Here is a 6,284-nt window from a genome sequence, read left to right as displayed (position 1 = left end):
ATTCTTGTCTATAAGTCTTCATTATGTATTTTATGCTAAATTTGCAAATAATAAATCAAATTAAGGTCTAAAAGATATGAATTCTTGTCTATAAGTTTTTATTATGCATTTTATGCTAAATTTGCAAATAATAAATCAAATTAAGGGCTAAAAGACATGAATTCTTTTCTATAAGTTTTTATTATGCATTTTATCCAAAATATGCAAATAATAAATCAAATTAAGGGCTAAAAGACATGACTTGTTCTCTATAAGTCTTTATTATGCATTTTATCCTAAATTTGCAAATAATAAATCAAATTAAGGGCTAAAAGACATGAATTCTTTTCTATAAGTTTTTATTATGCATTTTATCCTAAATATGCATATAATAAATCAAATTAAGAGCTAAAAGACATGAATTCTTTTCTATAAGTCTTTATTATGCATTTTATCCTAAATATGCAAATAATAAATCAAATTAAGGGCTAAAAGACATGACTTCTTTTCTATAAGTCTATGCATTTTATCCTAAATATGCAAATAATAAATCAAATTAAGGGCTAAAAGACATGAATTCTTTTCTATAAGTCTTTGTTATGCATTTTATCCTACATATGCAAATAATAAATCAAATTAAGGTCTAAAAGACATGACTTCTTTTCTATAAGTCTTTATTATGCATTTTATCTAAATATGCAAATAATAAATCAAATTAAGGTCTAAAAGATATGAATTCTTGTCTATAAGTCTTTACTATGCATTTTATGCTAAATTTGCAAATAATAAATCAAATTAAGGGCTAAAAGATATGAATTCTTTTCTATAACTTTTTTATTATGCATTTTATCCTAAATATGCAAATAATAAATCAAATTAAGGGCTAAAAGACATGACTTCTTTTCTAGGGCTAAAAGATATGAATTCTTTTCTATAAGTCTTTATTATGCATTTTATCCTAAATATGCAAATAATAAATCAAATTAAGGGCTAAAAGACATGACTTCTTTTCTAGGGCTAAAAGATATGAATTCTTTTCTATAAGTCTTTATTATGCATTTATCCTAAATATGCAAATAATAAATCAATTAAGGGCTAAAAGACATGACTTCTTTCTATAAGTCTTTATTATGAATTTTATCCTAAATATGCAAATAATAAATCAAATTAAGGGCTAAAAGACATGACTTGTTCTCTATAAGTCTTTATTATGCATTTTATCCTAAATATGCAAATAATAAATCAAATTAAGGGCTAAAAGACATGACTTGTTCTCTATAAGTCTTTATTATGAATTTTATCCTAAATATGCAAATAATAAATCAAATTAAGGGCTAAAAGATATGAATTCTTTTCTATAACTTTTTTATTATGCATTTTATCCTAAATATGCAAATAATAAATCAAATTAAGGGCTAAAAGACATGAATTCTTTTCTATAAGTCTTTATTATGCATTTTATCCGACATATGCAAATAATAAATCAAATTAAGGTCTAAAAGACATGACTTCTTTTCTATAAGTCTTTATTATGCATTTTATCCTAAATATGCAAATAATAAATCAAATTAAGGGCTAAAAGACATGACTTCTTTTCTAGGGCTAAAAGATATGAATTCTTTTCTATAAGTCTTTATTATGCATTTTATCCTAAATATGCAAATAATAAATCAAATTAAGGGCTAAAAGACATGACTTCTTTTCTAGGGCTAAAAGATATGAATTCTTTTCTATAAGTCTTTATTATGCATTTTATCCTAAATATGCAAATAATAAATCAAATTAAGGGCTAAAAGACATGAATTCTTTTCTATAAGTCTTTATTATGCATTTTATCCTAAATATGCAAATAATAAATCAAATTAAGGGCTAAAAGTTCTCTATAAGTCTTTATTATGCATTTTATCTTAAATATGCAAATAATAAATCAAATTAAGGGCTAAAAGATATGAATTCTTATCTATAAGCTTTATTATGCATTTTATGCTAAATTTGCAAATAATAAATCAAATTAAAGGCTAAAAGACATGAATTCTTTTCTATAAGTCTTTATTATGCATTTTATCCTAAATATGCAAATAATAAATCAAATTAAGGTCTAAAAGACATGACTTCTTTTCTATAAGTCTTTATTATACATTTTATCCTAAATATGCAAATAATAAATCAAATTAAGGGCTAAAAGATATGAATTCTTTTCTATAAGTCTTTATTATGCATTTTATCCTAAATATGCATATAATAAATCAAATTAAGGGCTAAAAGACATGAATTCTTTTCTATAAGTTTTTATTATGCATTTTATCCAAAATATGCAAATAATAAATCAAATTAAGGTCTAAAAGACATGACTTCTTTTCTATAAGTCTTTATTATGCATTTTATCCTAAATATGCAAATAATAAATCAAATTAAGGGCTAAAAGATATGAATTCTTTTCTATAAGTCTTTATTATGCATTTTATGCTAAATTTGCAAATAATAAATCAAATTAAGGGCTAAAAGATATGAATTCTTTTCTATAAGTCTTTATTATGCATTTTATGCTAAATTTGCAAATAATAAATCAAATTAAGGGCTAAAAGACATGAATTTTTTTCTATAAGTCTTTATTATGCATTTTATCCTAAATATGCATATAATAAATCAAATTAAGGGCTAAAAGACATGAATTCTTTTCTATAAGTTTTTATTATGCATTTTATCCAAAATATGCAAATAATAAATCAAATTAAGGTCTAAAAGACATGACTTCTTTTCTATAAGTCTTTATTATGCATTTTATCCTAAATATGCAAATAATAAATCAAATTAAGGGCTAAAAGATATGAATTCTTTTCTATAAGTCTTTATTATGCATTTTATGCTAAATTTGCAAATAATAAATCAAATTAAGGGCTAAAAGACATGAATTCTTTTCTATAAGTCTTTATTATGCATTTTATCCAAAATATGCAAATAATAAATCAAGGCTAAAAGACATGAATTCTTTTCTATAAGTCTTTATTATGCATTTTATCCTAAATATGCAAATAATAAATCAAATTAAGGTCTAAAAGACATGAATTCTTTTCTATAAGTCTTTATTATGCATTTTATCCTAAATATGCAAATAATAAATCAAATTAAGGGCTAAAAGACATGAATTCTTTTCTATAAGTCTTTATTATGCATTTTATCCTAAATATGCAAATAATAAATCAAATTAAGGTCTAAAAGACATGACTTCTTTTTTATAAGTCTTTATTATGCATTTTATCCTAAATATGCAAATAATAAATCAAATTAAGGGCTAAAAGATATGAATTCTTGTCTATAAGTCTTTATTATGTATTTTATGCTAAATTTGCAAATAATAAATCAAATTAAGGTCTAAAAGATATGAATTCTTGTCTATAAATCTTTATTATGCATCTTATGCTAAATTTGCAAATAATAAATCAAATTAAGGGCTAAAAGACATGAATTCTTTTCTATAAGTTTTTATTATGCATTTTATCCTAAATATGCAAATAATAAATCAAATTAAGGGCTAAAAGACATGACTTGTTCTCTATAAGTCTTTATTATGCATTTTATCCTAAATTTGCAAATAATAAATCAAATTAAGGGCTAAAAGATATGAATTCTTTTCTATAAGTTTTTATTATGCATTTTATCCTAAATATGCATATAATAAATCAAATTAAGGGCTAAAAGACATGAATTCTTTTCTATAAGTCTTTATTATGCATTTTATCCTAAATATGCAAATAATAAATCAAATTAAGGGCTAAAAGACATGACTTCTTTTCTATAAGTCTTTATTATGCATTTTATCCTAAATATGCAAATAATAAATCAAATTAAGGGCTAAAAGACATGAATTCTTTTTATAAGTCTTTATTATGCATTTTATCCTAAATATGCAAATAATAAATCAAATTAAGGTCTAAAAGACATGACTTCTTTTCTATAAGTCTTTATTATGCATTTTATCCTAAATATGCAAATAATAAATCAAATTAAGGTCTAAAAGATATGAATTCTTGTCTATAAGTCTTTATTATGCATTTTATGCTAAATTTGCAAATAATAAATCAAATTAAGGGCTAAAAGACATGAATTCTTTTCTATAAGTTTTTATTATGCATTTTATCCTAAATATGCAAATAATAAATCAAATTAAGGTCTAAAAGACATGAATTCTTTTCTGTAAGTCTTTATTATGTACTTTATCCAAATTAAGGGCTAAAAGACATGACTTCTTTTCTATAAGTCTTTATTATGCATTTTATCCTAAATATGCAAATAATAAATCAAATTAAGGTCTAAAAAACATGAATTCTTTTCTATATAAGTCTTTATTATGCATTTTATCCTAAATATGCAAATAATAAATCAAATTAAGGGTAAAAGACATGATTTGTTTTCTATAAGTCTTTATTATGCATTTTATCGTAAATATGCAAATAATAAATCAAAGTAAGGGCTAAAAGACATGAATTCTTTTCTATAAGTCTTTATTATGCATTTTATCCTAAATATGCAAATAATAAATCAAATTAAGGACTAAAAGACATGAATTCTTTTCTATAAGTCTTTATTATACATTTTATCCTTAATATGCAAATAATAAATTAAATTAAGGGCTAAAAGACATGACTTGTTTTCTATAATTCTTTATTATGAACTTTATCCTAAATAAGCAAATAATAAATCAAATTAAGGGCTAAAAGGCATGACTTCTTTTCTATAAGTCTTTATTATGCATTTTATCCTAAATATGCATATAATAAATCAAATTAAGGGCTAAAAGACATGAATTCTTTTCTATAAGTCTTTATTATGTATTTGATCCTAAATATGCAAATAATAAATCAAATTAAGGTCTAAAAGACATGAATTCTTTTCTATAAGTCTTTATTATGCATTTTATCCTAAATATGCAAATAATAAATCAAATTAAGGGCTAAAAGACATGAATTCTTTTCTATAAGTCTTTATTATGCATTTTATCCTAAATATGCAAATAATAAATCAAATTAAGGTCTAAAAGACATGACTTCTTTTCTATAAGTCTTTATTATGCATTTTATCCTAAATATGCAAATAATAAATCAAATTAAGGGCTAAAAGATATGAATTCTTGTCTATAAGTCTTCATTATGTATTTTATGCTAAATTTGCAAATAATAAATCAAATTAAGGTCTAAAAGATATGAATTCTTGTCTATAAGTTTTTATTATGCATTTTATGCTAAATTTGCAAATAATAAATCAAATTAAGGGCTAAAAGACATGAATTCTTTTCTATAAGTTTTTATTATGCATTTTATCCAAAATATGCAAATAATAAATCAAATTAAGGGCTAAAAGACATGACTTGTTCTCTATAAGTCTTTATTATGCATTTTATCCTAAATTTGCAAATAATAAATCAAATTAAGGGCTAAAAGACATGAATTCTTTTCTATAAGTTTTTATTATGCATTTTATCCTAAATATGCATATAATAAATCAAATTAAGAGCTAAAAGACATGAATTCTTTTCTATAAGTCTTTATTATGCATTTTATCCTAAATATGCAAATAATAAATCAAATTAAGGGCTAAAAGACATGACTTCTTTTCTATAAGTCTATGCATTTTATCCTAAATATGCAAATAATAAATCAAATTAAGGGCTAAAAGACATGAATTCTTTTCTATAAGTCTTTATTATGCATTTTATCCTACATATGCAAATAATAAATCAAATTAAGGTCTAAAAGACATGACTTCTTTTCTATAAGTCTTTATTATGCATTTTATCCTAAATATGCAAATAATAAATCAAATTAAGGTCTAAAAGATATGAATTCTTGTCTATAAGTCTTTACTATGCAGTTTATGCTAAATTTGCAAATAATAAATCAAATTAAGGGCTAAAAGATATGAATTCTTTTCTATAACTTTTTTATTATGCATTTTATCCTAAATATGCAAATAATAAATCAAATTAAGGGCTAAAAGACATGACTTCTTTTCTAGGGCTAAAAGATATGAATTCTTTTCTATAAGTCTTTATTATGCATTTTATCCTAAATATGCAAATAATAAATCAAATTAAGGGCTAAAAGACATGACTTCTTTTCTAGGGCTAAAAGATATGAATTCTTTTCTATAAGTCTTTATTATGCATTTTATCCTAAATATGCAAATAATAAATCAAATTAAGGGCTAAAAGACATGACTTCTTTTCTATAAGTCTTTATTATGAATTTTATCCTAAATATGCAAATAATAAATCAAATTAAGGGCTAAAAGACATGACTTGTTCTCTA

This window comes from Apium graveolens, chromosome 8 (genome assembly GCF_009905375.1).
Source record: "Apium graveolens cultivar Ventura chromosome 8, ASM990537v1, whole genome shotgun sequence".
NCBI lineage: Eukaryota > Viridiplantae > Streptophyta > Magnoliopsida > Apiales > Apiaceae > Apium > Apium graveolens.
This window is presented reverse-complemented; position numbering follows the sequence as displayed.